The sequence below is a fragment of the Camelus dromedarius genome, chromosome X (assembly GCF_036321535.1).
Source record: "Camelus dromedarius isolate mCamDro1 chromosome X, mCamDro1.pat, whole genome shotgun sequence".
Taxonomy (NCBI): domain Eukaryota; kingdom Metazoa; phylum Chordata; class Mammalia; order Artiodactyla; family Camelidae; genus Camelus; species Camelus dromedarius.
The window spans coordinates 34,579,836-34,597,951 of record NC_087472.1 but is presented as its reverse complement, the minus strand read 5'-3'; positions in this window follow the sequence as shown (position 1 = coordinate 34,597,951).

Genomic DNA, 18,116 nt, shown 5'->3' with positions numbered 1-18,116 from the left:
AGTCTCCAAACAAAACTAAATAGTCTCCGTTCCCTGAACATATATGCCTCACTTCTCGATCCCTGTGCCTTTACATGGCTATTCCCTCCTCCTAGATCACCCATCCCATCAAGTCGAATTGTCAAAAATTTACTCATCCTCTGAGCCTCATCACAAATGCTAACTTCTCCACAGATTGTCTCCTGATTCCCATATGATGTGATCTCACCTTTGCAGCAGTAGTTAATACCATTTGCTCAGCACTTAAGAGGATAGTACAGCTATTCATATATGGGTCCCCTTCGTGCTTCTAAGAATGCAAGCTCCTAAGGAGAATAAGGACCAAGTTTAGGTGATTTCACACACACACACACACAAAACCTGTTATGGGCCAGGCATTATGCTAGGTTCTTTACGTGTATTATATCACAATCTTCTTCAAAGCCTTAAGATATAGGAAATATTATTATCCCCATTTTATAGAGAAAGAAACAGAAGGACAGGAAAATTACGCAATTTGCACAAATCTCATATATATCAACAGGCAGACTCAGGACTCATATCCTCATCCCTCTCAACTGGCCTCAAATACTCCTGTTATGTAGCCCATATCCTAGTTCACATGAACAGTTACGCAGTTTTCTGCTTTCTTCACTAGGCAGTACCTATTGGCTTCTGCTCCCTCTCCCTGTCCTTTATTGCACACATCTAGTGAGCAGCCATGTTTATCCTGCTTTACCAGGACCTTGTTTATCAGGTCCTTATGAAATGGCTGCCTGTCATCCTCTTCACAAGTAAAGCTGTTGCTGGTCAAAACCTCAGTACCTGGTAACCATCTTATTGCTGAAGATGAGGCTCAGAGAGAATGTTTCTCAAGATCACATAAACACCAGAGTCAGGACCTCAGCCCAAGTCAGCCAGCTCTGGAACACGTGCTCTTAACTTATGGTAGACTATGACTTAAATGACCTGGCCTAGTGATGTTATGAATTCACTTTTTCAAGTTCATGGTATATCAAAGTGACTATCTGAAAGGTAGCACTCATTTGGATGTGAACAAAGGTAGAATAACATCAGCATCAACAACAACAAACTTCCTTACTCCAAGTTAACACTGAGTTGCCTTGAAAACAATTAAAAGAAGTAGCACATAATTCTACAATTCTCCGAACCAGGAGGCTGAGAGTCCCAGACTAGGGATTCCAGAAAGGGAAACTCTCAAGTGAATTCTATGATAGTGCTACACAGTGAAAGAGTCCTCCTTCTCACTCCCATCCCTGTGTATAAGGGCTGGCATTTCTCTCAGCAATCAACGTGGTGTGAACTCACAACCCCTAAATATGCTCTCTGGGCACCTTGCTGGAACTCCTCCAGAGGCCTCCTGAGAATGGCCAGCAGTAGCCCTCAGTGAAGCTGTGAGACAAGGGCACTTCAGGAAGATGTTCAGGTAGGGCTACGGAGTTTCTGTCCTGTTGAATTTGGGAAATCTTTGTTTCCTCTCGCAGAGGGAAGAATCATGCAGAAAGTTCTCCTTTGGCAAGTCGTGTTTTAACAAGGAGTATGAGTCAGCTCGTGTCGAGTAGCGTGGGACTGCTTACCTAGCGATAGTAGGGAGGCTGGAAAGAGTTAGTACCAGGAACTCTATGTTAACCGATAGTGTGACTCAACCTGCTGTGTACATTAATGTGTTTGGGGAAGCCTACTCCTAGGCAATTTGTGTTGACGCACTGTACAAATACATGTCATAGGCTCCACTTAAAAAAAATACATGTATGCGCAGGCGCAAGCACACACATGTGCGTGCACACATGCACACACCTATTCAACCCAAAGAGGTCCCAGATCCTTCCATTACTTCCAATTGGAAGAAGTCAAGTTTGACTTGAACTCAGAAAATCATATTCTAATTGTACAATTGCAGGGCCCTGGTTTGGTGTCTGTTTGTTTGTTTAGCCAGTCCTATTTAATACTTCCTAAAACTGCCATACCTGAGTGAAGTTAACCCTAAAACTCAGAGATCCTTTTGGAACCAAGAGATTGAAGAATTTCACAGCTGCCTAAGGTACCATTAATGGTACCTGTGACTTAGTAATAAGAGTTGCCAAATGCTGAAGGCTTACTAGATGACAGGCTCTGGGTTTAGTATTTAATATGCATTAAGTCTCACACTAATCCTATGAAGGAGGTATTAGTCATGCTCCTTGTTTTACAAATGAGGGAAATAAAGTTCAGAGAGGTAAAATGAGTTTTCTTTGGTCACACGGTTTGTAAGTGGCAAATCCAGGCCTCGGGCCCAAGTGTGACAACTCCAAAGCCCACTGCCCTGCCAATTATGTGATGTGACTTCCCAGCATTGAACAAGGAACAGTAGAATACATAGTTAACACAGCCCCTGCTTGCATGGCTCACAGTCTCACTGGGAAGACAAGGCAAATATATACCAAACAGGACTTATGCTAAGAAGTATGCGATCCTGAAAGGCCACATTATGCAACACAGAAAACAAATAAATACAAGTACAAAAAGGGGAATATGGACTATTGCAGGGGATGGCTGTGATCCTCAAAATCTTCATTGCAGAATGAATTCTGTGGGATCCACCTGGCAGGAGACAGGGATTCTGGGAGGATTTGAGTAGGATACTTTTTCCTATCCCTCCCCATCCTTTCCCCTTTGGTAACCATAAATTTGTTTTCTGTGTCTGTGAGTCTATTTCTGTTTTGTGAGTAAGTTAATTTGTATAATTTTTTGATTCTACATATAAGTGACATCATATGATGTTTGTCTTTCTCTGTCTGACTTACTTCACTTAATATGATAATCTCTAGGTCCATCCATGTTGCTGCAAATAGTATTATTTCATTCTTTTTATGGCTGAGTAATATTCCTTATATATATATATATGGAATACCACAACTTTATCCAATCATCTGTCGATGGACATTTAGGTTGTTTGAGTAAGATTTTTGAAGGTAAAGAACTAGAATGAACGATGAAAAGAGAGAGGTACTGTTTCAGAAAAATGACAATAAGGCAGAGGCCAGGCTGCTTTACAGAAGGGCTGGAAAGAAATCAGTGTTAGGAATATCTAAAAAAAGAGTTAAGATGGGGGTCAGGCATGAAGAAGCTTACAAAGAAGAGAGACTAAGCTGGAGAAAATGGCAAAAGTGTCAAATTCTATCGGATTTGGTTTACAGTAGGGGAAGCAAACGAAAAGCCTGTTTCTGTACTTGCTTGTCTGCTTGGCTTTTATCTGACATGATGTTTTGCTCTTGCTGTTTATAGTTTGCTAGGTTTAATGAAGCAGCATAGCACAGTGACAAAGAGCGCAGTCTCTAGAGTCAGGCAGCTTGGCTTTAAACATAGGCTCTGCCATTTACCAGCTGAGGGATGGTGAGCAAGTTACTTCATTTCTTTGTGCCTCATTTTCCTCACCCATAAAATAAGATAAAAGAAGACCTACCTCATGAGATGATTATTGTTGTAAGAATTATTATTTGCAAAGTGCTAAGAATAGTGCCTGAATATAGTAAGTGCTATAGATGTGCTTGTATAAATACAAATGTAACTCCTTATCAACACTGAAATATGTGGGAAATTTCTAAAGTCACTGTGTAAAGATCATTCTCTTAAAAACAACTGGTAGATGGGGCCACCCAGGCAGACTACAGTGTGGCAATCATTGAGGAGAGCTGAGGAGTGGCTGCTGCCTTCACATAGGGCTTGTAACCTGGCAGGGCTCACAGTCCCCATCACCCTCAACTGCTTACACCTGGCCCACTTCATATGCTCTTGTGACTCCTGGTTTAAAGTGAAAGGGACATCCTTGTTCCTAATATGCCCCTTTACTTACAAAGAGAGCTTACAAAGGAAGCAATTTGAGCCAGGAACCCAGGATGCTCTAACCCTGAGAGTCCAGGGGAAGTATCTGTCCTCCTCCCCTAGCTAGGTTCCTTCTTTGGTTCAAGGTTTTGGGCCACTAGGCTAAACCAGCACTCCCATCCCCAAAGCTTCCTCCACTAACTCAAGTCTTCCTGCCCACTTCAGCACTTCTGATGGGAAGGAGGACTTAGGGTTCCCACAATCCTTTGCAGCAGCAACTCTGGGGGAAGCACAGAGCTGAGATAAGCAAAACAGGGATGTGTAGACTTCCCCTGATTTATCAGGCCTTGACAAAGTGTGTCCTCCTCCTACATTCCTATAGTTTATTAAACTGTGCCTCAAGGTCTGAAAGTTCTATGGCTCAGGACGAATTTACACAGCAGCTAGCCCCAAACGAAGCTGTGATGTCAATCAAGTTTTTCTTCAGTTACCATCCATTAGAACATTACCAGGCAGTGAGCTTCTGGTGGTCCCTGGCTCTTCGTGTTCTGGAGCTGCTCAGGGCCATTTAGTAGAGAGCTTGGCCTGAGCCTCCCCCAGAGGTTTTCTGAGTCTCAAAGCCAGTGTGTCTCTCCCTCAGAGGAGCTGTTCTTTCTTTCTGCCCTCCAGGGGCATGACTGAGTCCCACATAGGTGGGGTGGGTATGCAGACCAGCTGGCATCACCCCTGGATATGGTCCCCACCTTTGCTCGTGAGGAATGATTAGTGTTGGGAGTATCAGGGCATGCAGGAGGGGAGAAGCTGCGGGAGGAGACACTGGGAAAGGAGACCTTGGGGCTTTAGTCAAACGCTACTGTGGCCACGGCTTTTGAATAAGCAGCACAGCTATGCTTACACCTGGGTGTAGCTACTCGAAGAGGGCCACAGAGGGCCCACTTCCAGGGTTAGAAATCAGGCGGCCCATCACACAGGGTTAAGACACAGACATGATGTGACAGCTCCAGAACATTGAGTCCAAATTCTTCATTTCATGGAGCACCAATATTGCCCTGCGTCTCACAACTCATTGCAGGGGTCAAGCAGGGACTAGAATCAGGTCTCCTGACTCTTCTGGTACGACTTCCCAGGAGAGGAAAAGGTGTAGAAATGGGAAACTCAAGACTTGGTCTAATCACCCACGTATCTGATGAATAACAGTTCTGGAGCCCTTTCCAACTGGGTGGAGGTGGGCAGCCTGGTCCCAGCCCCAACCAGCAGGAAATAACTTTTGCCAATCTCCACCACTCTATGACCCTCCCAAGGTAAACAGTGCCTGGTTTCAGGTGGGACCTGCATCTGAGGGCCCTGCAGTAAAGAAGACTCTGGGTAGAGAGGCACTAAGAGAAGCATGTATCTGTGGGGAAAGCTGTTCTGATCTATGCATACCTCCCTGGCACTGTCACTATACATCCCAGCAAGGCTGAAATTCCTTACCCCATTTTTCAGCTAAGACTTTGTGTTCAACAAGTGGTTGGGAAGGGTGATGATAACATGCTCTAGCCCCCCACTGCCTCTCCGACCTCATCTCTCACCACTCTCCCGCCTTGCTCACTCCTCTGTGGCCACTCTGTCCTCCTTGGTATTCCTCAAACAAGCCAATAATGCTTCCACTCCAGGGCCTTTGCACTTACTGTTCTCCTCCAGCTATCTGTATGGTTTGTTCCCACTCTTCCCACAAATCTTTGTTCAAATGTCACCTTCCCAGTGGTCCCTTCCCCAACTACCCTATCTAAAAGTGTACCTGTCACCCTCTAAAGGCTTACTCTGCTTTTTATTTTCTCCTCATAGCACTTACCACTATCTTACACTATATTACATATTTTGTTTAGTGTATTTCCACACTAAAATATGAGACAGATATGTGAAAATAGAGACTTCGGCACATTCATTCCTGAATCTCCATCACCTGACACATAACAGGTGCTCAATAAATATTAGCTGGATAAATGGATGAGTGGATAGAGAGGAGACTTCCATATTCTTCTTGGTGCATGGTTACATATCACAAGTGACACTGTAAACACATATTCATTCCATTTATTCATTTACCAAACAAATATTCATTGAATGCCCTCATGTCCCAGCCATAGTATACTCAGACTAGTGGAAAAGAAAGACGAGTAGACAGGGAATGATGATACAGTGCAGTAAGTAATACCCAGGGTTTTTGGAAGCACAGAGAAGGAGCTGGTGAAGGCTTGCTTCTTAAGGAAGATGGATCTTGAAGAGTAGGGGATATTAGTCAGGAGAAGAAAACTGAGGTGGGGCTGTGGAGAAGGGCATTTCAACATGTGTGTGAACACAGAGGCTCATCTGGGGAACAACTTTACCGTGTTGGGCCACAGAGTGGCAGAGAAGGAGAGACGTAGGGAGAATGAAGGCTGGGGACAAAGCAGAGGTGCTGGCTGGAGGGCCTTGCTTGCCGTAGTATGTACGGAATTAAGCCTTTAAGTCAGAGGAGACAAACTTGTCAACCACAGAGAACGCCAGCTTACAGATGTATATAGTTTGACCTACAAAGTTATTCTTCTAAATTAAGTGGCCAAGATTTTTTAATTAATATATTCACATAAAAATCCAGAATTTTAGCTTTTCTTGAAGTATCAGAATATCACGCCCATCTAGCCCACATGGCTATAACTGCTAGCATCTGAACAGGTGTCCCCATTAAACAGGGCTTTTGCTCTCCAATTTGTTTCCATTCAGCCTGCTTCATTGATTATGTTATGGCTAATCCCCAACCCCTAGTATGGCCAGGAAGTGGCAAGGCTTGGGGTTTGAGTCTTCAAAACCCACACTCTTACCCAATACATGATTAATGCCTGGCACAAAGAAGGCCTTCCATAATACTTCATTTGGAGGATCAACAAACTCATACCATTGTCTCCTACTGGAAAGACTTTCCCACTGTCTCTGCCTAGGCAGATCCTGCCCCATCTCTCAAGGCCCAGCTCAGATACAGCCTCCTGCATGAAGCCTTCCCTGATTTCATGCTCCCCACCCAACAGATGTGACCTCTCCTGTGGCTATGGAGTGGAGGATATGAAGGCAACAAAACTAGGGTACAAGGGAGTACTGGGATGGTTAGAGCTGTGCTGCAGATGGAAGGAAAAATCTGAGGCTCGAACTTGAGAATCTGTGTACCTGAGTGGAGAATGCATAAATGGTGAAAGCTGAGAGACAGCTGTAAATGAAGTAAAACAGACCCCAGTTTTTCCTTGCTTGGAATGTCTCCTTTCTTTTTATTCCTCTTCTTGTTTTCTTTCTTTTCTAGCTCTCTGTCCCCTGTACCTTAACTGGCAACTGGCAGAGAGTTAACAAGCAACCCACAGGCTTGCAAAGACAGCTTTCTGAAGAACTGTTCTGAACAGCCAAAATAAGATTGCAGCAACAATACTGAGAGGGTCACCATAAACACAACAATCCCCAATCATTCCAACTGCAAGTTGTGAAGCACTAACAGATAAAGAAAACTGCACCCTGGGACAAGACCACAGTCCTATATCCCTCTCTCCTCCTCATCCTATAAAAACCCCAATGCCAATTTGGCTCGGGGAGTTACCTGATGTCAAGGTGCTCCCTGATACGTATCAACTGAATAGTCTGTAACCTCTATTTGAGTCACTTTAACTATCTTTAACAGTCTGATGCTTTGAGACAGACTGGGTCTGGATAAGCCCTCGAGCCTTCTGAGATTCAGATATGGACAAAGCAAGCTGAGGAACCTCTTCCTCCCTTCATGGAGGCCCCTGTTGGTCAAATGGTAAATCCCGTTCCTTCTCACGTGCTCCAGCTCTTTTTTGTTGCTGCAAGTTGCACGCTTTGATTCTTTGAAAGGGTTAATCCATTGTCTGACTGAAGTCACTGCCTCTATTTTCTTTTTGCCTTTTGAGGTTCTCTGGCCCTTCAGGTTCCCTGGGAGCAGGGAATGAGATGATGATCCTAAGGTCAAATAAGGCCTTTCTTCTTCTATGATGATCTCTTTTATTATGGGCTGAGTGGAGTGACTTCAAGGAAGACAATTTTGAACTGCAGTGGGCAGTTTGGGACTCTTGGGACCCATCAAGACTCATGTCTTAGAATAAAAAGGAAATAAGATGGCTACCTAACAGTGGGCAACTTTCTTTAATTGGCAAGGAGAAGCTGAGAAAAGAAACAGTTCAGAAAGATTCCAATCTATTGAGTCCTCTGTTAAAACAATCCCAGCCTTCTCTTCCCAAAGATCTTCTCCCTTCTAACTCTGTGTCTGCCCCTTACAACCCAATTCCCTCCTAGTCTTCCTCCCCTCCTGTGCTCTGTCCTCTGCTCTGCCCTCTTCCCCTCCTTTTTCCCTTTCTTAGCTTTCTCTCACCTTTAGATTCCTACCTTCAGAATTCTCAAGATATGTGAAAGTCATAGAGATAGGAGAAAGTCTTTCAAGGCAATCCCTGAAGGTTTTCCCTCTTCCATTGACTGAGGAATAATCCATATATGTGAATAATTTTAGGGAACAATTAGAAACCACTTTTAAAGAATATTCAGGGTTGGGCATGAATGCTAACACCCCAAAAGCCATCTGTACATTCTCCGTTAATGGCCTTAAGCCTGAAATATCAGATGCTATTCAGAAGCATAAAATAGGCTGGCAAACCACACCCATTCACGAGTTACAGTTTGTGTTCAGCACTTTTTCTTTCAGCATTTTGCAGAGCATGATAAACAACGAGAAAACCACACACCACAAATTTATGTCATTATGACTTAGCTTGAAGGAAATAAAAGGCCCTCCACAAACACAGCATAGACAGACAAGAATACTTGCAGATACTGCAGAGAGAATGACACTGGATCTGCTACTGTCCCGCTTTGGCCAGGAAACAAGACATTCAACTTGGATTGCCAGAGTTAGCAAATAAAAATACAGCAGATTTTGAATTTCAGATAAACAATGAATAATATCTTAGCATAAGTATGTGTCATGAAATATCTGGGGACAGACACTAAAAAATGATTCATTTCTTATTTGACATTCAAATTTAACTGAACTTCCTACATTTTACCCTGGCAACCCTATATAGGTTGCTCAATCAGAAACAAAGTCCTCCCCTCCAAGGAAGGCATCCTAGAGTATCCCCAGTTGCCTTCGGATCAGCAAGGAGAAATAACTCTATTCATAAATGGTCATCCAATCTCATTTTTAGTAGACACTGGAGCCACACTCTTTACCATTAATTCCTTCCAGTTTTTCACCATCCTCCCTCAGGATAATAAAAAATCTCCATGGTGGGATTTACCAATTGAACACATTCTTTCCCTCTTGTTTAGCCCTCTGCCTGTCTCTTTGGGACCCTCAGCTTTTCAACATACCTTTCTCTTCAGTCCTTCCACCTTCTCTAACCTATTCAGAAGGGACATTTTGGCTCAATGGAGAGCTACTACTAGGTGTACACCCAAAGGACAGACATTTTCTTCATCTCTTAGACTATGATAACCCAGCACGCCATCTTATGGTGACTTTCCTCAACGACCTGAGTAGTACGTGAAGAATACTCCTGAGTCCTCCATTCACTTTCTGCCTAAAATTACCTCAGTTTTCTGATTTAATTTCTTCAGTACCCAATATCCTCTCGGTCCCCTCAGCTACAGACATGGGAAAAATAAAGGATATAGAACCCTTACAAGCCAATATTGACCCCACAATGCCTCTGCCTAAATTGGGCCACTATCCCCTAAAACCCAAAGTACTAGAGGAGTATGACCCATTGTGACATATTTCATACTTAAAGGCTTAATCAGTCCCTGTACTAGTGCCTCCAATACTCTTATCTATCCAGTAAAAACAGCCTACTGGACATAGGTACCACTTTGTACAAAGAGTAAGGGCTATTAACCATATGGTATTCCACATTTCCCTATGGTTCCCAAGCCAATCACTATCCTGGTTTCTATACCTCAAAATTCAATATACTTCACAGGAGTAATCTGTTTAGCCTTCTTTAGTGTTCCCTTGCATTCTGATTTCCAATACCTTTTCACTTTAACATGGAAAAAACAACATTACACCTTGACTGTGATGCCACAAGACCTCACTGAAGCCCCTCCACACTTATCTCAGGTTCTCAATTATAATCTCCAAGAACTGCAATTTCTCTGTTCCTCTTCCTTGATCCAATATGCTCTTATAGTCACCTGATCTAACTTCTTCTAAAGAGGGCTCTCTTTATCTCTTAGAAACTTTGGCTATAAAAGGACATATAGTCTGTAAGGATAAATTACAATTTTGTTGTACTCAGATTCACTACCTAAGCCATGATATATCCTAGGGAGGCAAATTCCTCTGAGCAGATAGAAGTACAGCCATTCAAAATTGCCCTCACTTTATTACCAAAAGGCAACTTAGTGGATTTAGAGAATATTGCAGTTAGTAGATTCCCAACTTTTCTGAATTAGCTGCCACCTTCTGTGACATGACTGAAGATGGCATCCTTGAACCTTTGCCTTCAGAGGTCACTATAGAGTTAACCTTTGACGAACTCAAGACAACTACCCACAACCCTACCATTTGGAGTCACCCCAAACTTTACTAAGTCTTTTTTTCTGCTTATTTTTTATGATTTAAAAATTTTTTGATTTACAATGTTTTATTAGTTCCTGGTATACAGCATAGTGCTTCAGCTTTATATATATATATATATCTTTCCATATTATTTTCATTATAGGTATTGAATACAGTTCTCTGTGCTATACAGTAGGACCTTGTTGTTCATCATTCTGTACATAGAATTTTTTTCTGTTTAAACACGAAAGGGATGGTTGAGTTCTTAGAGTTCTAGCTCAGAAACAAAATGGAAATCAGAGACTCATTGGGCATTACAACTTTTCTCTCTACCCAGTAGCTAAATGTATCCCTCTTGTCTAAGAGCAACAGCTGCAGCTGCATTTAATCTTGGGATCACCTGTCCATCTAATGGTACCTCATGCAGTTCAAACTCTTCTCACCAAAAGCACCCAACACTTTTCTGCTTTCAGACTCACTTTCTGTGAACTGCTGCTTCTATCCTAGACTCATATTACCTTCTATAGGAATCATACTCTTTTTAAAAATTGAGATATAATTCATATGCCATAAAATTTATCCTTTTACAGTGCAAAATTCAATAGTTTTTGGTATATTCACAAAGTTGTTCAGCCATGACCATTATCTAATTTCCCAGAGATTCTCATGATCCTAAAAAGCAAAGCTACCCCCATTAACAGTCACCTCCCAGTCTCCCTTCCCCCCAGCCATAGCCAACCATTAATCACTTTCTGTCTGTATGGATTTGCATATTCTGGACTTTTCATGTCAATAGTATCATACAATATGTGGCCTCTTGTGACTGGCTTCTTTCACTTAGCATGTTTTAAGGGTCACCATGTTGTAGCATGCGTCAGTACCCCATAACTTTTTCTTGCTAAGTAATATCCCACTGCGTGCATATACCACATTCAGGTTGTTTCCACTTTTTGACTATTATGAATAATGTTACAATGAACATTCATGCAGAAGTTTTTTGTGTGGACATACATTTGAATTCTCCTGGGTATGTACCTAGGAGTGGAATTGTTGGATCATATGGTAAAACTCTATGTTTAACCTTTTGAGGAACTATCAAACTATTCTACAGTGACTGCACCATTTTACATTCCTGCCAGCAATGTATAGTGTTTCCATTTTCCACATCCCCATGACACTTGTTATTGTCTGTCTTTTTGTTTATAGCTATCCTTGTGAGTGTGAAGTAGTATCTCAATCTGGTTTTGATTTGCATTTCCCTAGTAAATAATGCCGTTGCATGTCTCTTCATGTGTTTATTGGCCATTTGTGTATCTTTTTTGTCATAATCTTAATCCAGCTATCTTATTCCCTCTTCCAGAGAAGTGAGAATCTCTTGATTGCTTAACTTTAACCTAAGAACTTCACCTCTTATCCCTGAAATAGCTCCACAAAACCCAGAATTCTTTGCAGATAAGTCATATCGTGAGACTGAATAAGTATATTTTCAAGTTAGGTGTTCTGCCACTAAATACAATTATTTTCCTGAAGTCAACTTAACATAATGAGCTGAACTTATAGGACTGACTCTAGCCTACCAGCCACAAAGGAATGAAAGGGCTAACATATACACAGAAAGTAGATACGCCTTTGGTGTGGTTTGTTATGTTAACATGCTAAACAACAGAGCTTCCTAACAGCTGCTGCTACTTTCAATAAGTAGTGTGAGCACATTCAAGCTTTACTAGATGCTTGCTCCTCTCCAAGGAAGTGACTGTAATTAAAGTCCATGCTCATACTAAGGAACAAATCCATAAGGCAAAAGAAAATGCCTTGGCTGACCAGTATGCTAAACAGGGTGCTCTCAACCAAGTCCAACTGGCTCAGCAAATTAAAGGTGATCTTGTTAGTCCAGATTACTTCTATGAAACCTTGAGCAAACTTCAGTTTAAGTATTAGACTCTGAAAAAAAAGGATCCTGTGAGAAGTCTGGATGTTCCCTTCACCAAATGGGATATGGAGACACCAAGACCATCTCTTGGTGTCTCCAGTCTCTCTGAAATGAAGGTTGATGAAAAATTTGCAGGCTATGACTTATTACAGTAAACAAACTCAAAAACTTCTCTGGGGAAACACTATTGAGAAAATTGTAATCAGATAGTAGCTGAAGTCTCCACAGCATGTTCCATCTGCCAGATCCATAATCCTGGAAAAACTCTTTTAAGGTGGGACATGAAGAGAAACCATAGCCTTGGGGACCATTTGAACATTTACAAATGAACTTTGTACAATTCTATACATCACAAGAACTTGAATATGTACTTATTATTGTCTGCCTTCATTCTGAATAGCTAGAAGTTTTTCCTGGTCCTAGATTATTGTAGATTAGAATGTCAACTGTGATCCCTAGGGCAACCACTAAGAAAATAACTTGAATTTATATATTAAAAGAAATGACTAGGGAATTAAAATGGCACAGTAGAAAATATCTATTGAACACAAAAGAATTCAGTAATGAAGGAACTGAGGGACAAAATGTGATATAAGGCATACAGAAAACAAATAGCAAAATAGCAGAAGGAAGTTCTTCCTTTTCAGTAATTACATGACATGCAAATGGATCAAACTTTCAATTAAAAGGCAGAGAATGACAGAGTGGAAAGGAAAAAAAAACCATGATTCATGTATATGTTGTCTGTAAGAGACCCATTTATAAACAAAACCACAAATAGGTTGAAAATAAAAGGATGGAAAAATATATTCCATGCAAACAATAACCAAAAGGGATCTGGAGTAGCTACCCTAATGTTAAAAAAAATAGACTTTAATACAAAAATTGTTACAAGAGATGAAGAAGGACAATATGTAATAATAAAAAGGTCAAACACTCAAAACTACGTAACAATTATAAACATAAGTTCCCCTAACAATAGAGCCCCAAAATGCATGAAGCAAAAATTGACAGAATTGAAGTGGAAAAACTGACAAGCTGGTCCTAAAATTTGTATGGAAATGCAAGGGACCTGGAATAGCAAAAACAATCTTGAAAAAGAAGAGCAAAGCTGTGGTCTAACACTTCTCAATTTCAAAATTTACTACAAACCTAGAGTAATTAAAACAGTGGGGTATTATCATAAGGACAGACATATAGATTAATGGAATAGAATTGAGAGTCCATAAATAAATTTATACATCTATGGTCAATTGATTTTTGACAAAGGTGCCAAGGACATGCAATGGAGAAAGAATAGTTTTTTCAAAAACTGGTGTTGGGACAAATGGATATCCACATGTAAAATAATAATAATAATTTGGAACCCTACCTCACATAAAATGCAAAAATTTACTCAAAGTGAATCAAAGATCTAATGTAATAACTAACACTTTATAGTGTTAGAAGGTAAGTAATAAATATTTGTACCTTGGATTAGGCAGTGGTTTCTTAAACATGATACCAAAAGGACAAGCAACCGATTAAACAATAAATTGGATTTCATCAAAATTAAAACTTTTGTATGTCAAAGGACACTACCAAGAAAGTGAAAAGACAAACCACGGGATTAGAGAAAATATGTGCAAAAGTTATAACTGACAATGGTCTAGTATATAGGATATATTAGAATACTTACAACTCTACAATGAAAAGACAAAGAACCCAACAGAAAAATGGGTAAAAGACTTGAATAGATATTTCTCCAAAGAAAATATACAAATGTATAAACACATGAAAAGATCATTAGTTATTTGGAAAATGCAAATCAAACTACAATGAGATACACTAGGATGGCTATAATTAAATAAATGGAAAATAGCAATGTATCAGTGAAGATTTAGAGAAATTGAAAATCTCATGCATTGCTGTTGTGAATAGAAGATGGTGCTGCTACTGTGGGAAAAGTTTGGCAGTTCTTCAAAAAGTCAGACATAGAGTTACCATATGACCCAGCAATTCCACACCTAGGTATATACTTAAGAGAAGTTAAAATCTACATTCAAACAAAAACTTGTACATAAATGTTCATAGCAGCATTATTCATAACAATTAGTCATTATTCAAAAATTAGATACAATCCAATCGTCCATCAACTGATGAATGGACGCACAAACATGATATATTCACACAATGGAATATTATGCAGCCATAAAAAGGAACGTAGTGCAGATACATACTAGAACATAGATGACCCTTGAAACATTATGCTAAGTGAAACAAGTCAGACACAAAAGGCCATATACTGCATGATTTCATTTATATGAAATGTCCAGAGTAGGCAAGTCAATAGAGACAGAAAATGAATTATTGATTGCCAGAGGGAGAATGGGGAGCAACTATTTAATGGGTACGGGATTTATCTTTGGGGTAATGAAAACGGTCTAAGATTAGATAATGGTGATAGCTGTATAACACTGTGAATATACTAAAAATCACTAAACTGTACACCTTAATATGGTTAACAGTGAAATTTATCTCAAAAACTTAATTTTTACACAGAGAAAAAAAATGGAGCATGTACAAGAGTCCTTACATTAGACAACCTGTGAAGACACAAGAAAATAAGTTTTCTTTTAAAAGGTTTGGGAGAAAATTAAGTCTTCTCAATTATATACACCTGACTTCAAAAAAGGGACAGAAAATCTTTCCAAAGTGTACTGAACACATCCTACTGACCAAATGTGGTAAGTTATTTTACCCTTTCTCTTTTCCATTATCAAGGTCGGGTAGAATGGAGACCACGCATTGGCCACTGATCCTTCCACCTGTCTTCTTTCAGGATTCCAGCAGGTGTCTGGTCTGGCAAAGCCTTTGTTCAGTTGCCAGGGCCAGGTAGTATCTCAACCAACTGGAAAACAGTGGTCACACCAGATCCCCAGACCTGTGTGGGTCCACGGTCTGAAGCTGAGGTGACACCCATGCTGATCCCCCTTCTTAGGCCCTCAAGGCTCCTCATAGCCTATGGATATTTTTACCCCTGATTTTGTACCTCCGTATTTATAAGGGTATAAAAAGGGTGACCAGAGGTCACATCTTGCCCCAGGCAGTTACGGGACTTACCTTCCTGTGGGGGAAATCTTGATACACGGTCCCTCTTGTCTCGGTGTAAAGATTAGTAGAGATGCTTTCACAGTCTGGTCTCGGACCGTAAACTATAAGGTCACCGAACCTTCTTGCACGAATACTGATGCGTTCAAGGAGGAAACCCTCACAAACACACGCAGCTCCTGGAACTACCTGACCACGGGAACACCACGGCAACACCACGGTGTAAGAGACAACATGGCAGCCACAGCCCACCGCACATGCGCACAGAGGCGCAGGATGTGGGGGCGGGCGGGGGCGGGGGCCGGCAGGAGCAAAGTCTGCAAACAGGGCCTGAGGGGATTTTCCTGACAAGAGGTTGGGGGGAAGGACTCGGAGTTTTGCACCTGAGTTTAGCTGAACTTGCTACAAATTCCAAAGTCATCAAAATGGGCCTCTGATGCATCAGAATGGAATTCCAGCTGCCTACGAAGCCTATTTCGGGAGTAGGGATTGGACAGAAAGTGGGCTGCGAGTTCGACAACCGCATTTGAACAGTGAGGGCGGGCTGGTAGCTGCTTCTGGGGCCCGAGGAGAACAGGAGGCTAACTGTAGGCAGTGAAGCAAGTGTGGTGGATGAGGGAACAAACAGGTATTGGGAACCCAGGTCCCCCTTCTTCACCTTGCTCTAAAGCATGGTGCATGGTAAATGCCAGTATACATCATCCGAATAAATGAGTTCACACCATGACCTCTTTATTGCCAAAGTTTCTACCTCCACAGTGATGAAATCCTGCCCCATCCCTCAAGGCCCAGCCCAAAGGCAGCCTTCCCTAATTTTGTGACCCATCTGAACTCCAGCAGATGCGGCCTCTCCTGTGGCTATGGAGTGGATGGGAGGGGATAGGGAGAGGCATTAATGCTGGGAGTGTAGAGGAGTGTTGGGTCCCTGGGGATTGGACAGAGCTGGACTGGAGGGAAAATCCTGAGTTTTGCAGATGCTGATTTTTGGCTCTTTAGTTTGTCTATTGGAGTTAAGGCTGCTATAGGGGATTTTACTTGGTTAAACCCATGACATAATATCCCATACTGAATCCTACTCTGGAGAAGTGCCTGGAGGCTTTTACTTTTAACCAGTAGCTCTGTTGATTGTTATAGTCAGGCACATTCCCAAAACTGCTCTCATCTAACCCTCTCAATGTACAGATTAGGAAACTGAAGCCCAGAAAATGAAACTCATTCACCCAAAGTCACACAGCCCATTAGTAACAGAACCAGGATAAACCTTAATCAATTATATCTCTTACAATAGCTTCATATTGAATTCCCCAAGGATGGTGCCATGTCACAAACATACTAAGTCATTTGGCAAATATTTGTATGAATGAATTTATAAGATAAGTTAGCACTTGCCACCTGCCAGGATTCCAGGGAGTGGGATGCTAAATGGATAAATTTTGAAAGATGGAAAAAAATGAAAAATTGGTCATGAGACAGTAGGAAGTTAAGAGAATAAAACAGAGTCCAGACAGAACGTACCATGTATATAGTCCTTCAAAATCCTCAAGCCTTGGATGTGAGAATAGAAATTATGTTCAGAAGATATTCTGGGGGGAAGTTACATCAATTGACTGTTCCTTTCACGAACTATTTCTCCATAGCCTGAAAGGCTGTTTGATAGCATTTTACTTTCTCCACATCAGCAATAGGCTGTTTCATTTTCATTTTCATTCAGTCTTCTCAGACCTTGACACTGCTCTATCAACTGTTTATATAATATTCTAAATCTTTTATTGCCATTTCAATAATCTTCACAGCATCTTCCTCAGGAAGAGATTCTATCTCAAGAAACCACTTTCTGGGGGCGGAGATGGGGGAGGCAGGGTATAGCTCAGTGGTAGAGCACATGCTTAGCATGCATGAGGTCCTGGGTTCAATCCCAAGTACCACCACCTAAAAATCAATCAATCAATCTAATTACCTCCCCCCACCCCCTTAAAAAAACGAACAAGAAACCACTTCTTTGCTCATCCATAAGAAGCAATTCCTCATCTGTTCAAATTTTATCATGAGATTGCAGTAATTCAGTCACATCTTCAGGCTCTGCTTCTAATTCTGATTCTCTTGCTATTTCCACCACATCTGCAGCGAACTCCTCAAAGTCGTTCATGAGGGTTGGAATCAACATCCTCCAAATTCCTGTTAGTGTTGATATTTTGACCTCTTCCCATGAATCACAAATATTCTTAATGGCATCTAGAATGGTAAATCCTTCCTAGAAGGTTTTCCACTTTCTTTGCCCAGATCCATCAGAGGAATCACTGCCTATGGCAGCTATAGCCTTACAAAGTGTTTTTCTTTAATAAAACTCAAAAGTTGAAATGACTCCTTGATTCATGCACTGCAGAATGGATGTTATGTTAGCAGGCACGAAAACAACATGAATCTCATTGTATATCTCCATCAGAGCTCTTGGGTGACCAGGTGTATTGTCAATGAGCAGTAATATTTTTAAAGTAACCTTTTTTTCTGAGCAGTAGGTCTTAACAGTGAGCTTAAAATACCCAGTAAACCACATTGTAAACAGATGTACTGTCATCCAGGCTTTGTTGTTCCATTTTTAGAGCACAGGCAGAGTTGATTTAACATAATCGTTAAGGGCTTTAGGATTTTTGGAATCCTAAAATGAGCATTGGCTTCAACTTAAAGTCACCAGTTGCACTAGCCCCTAACAGAGTCAGCCTG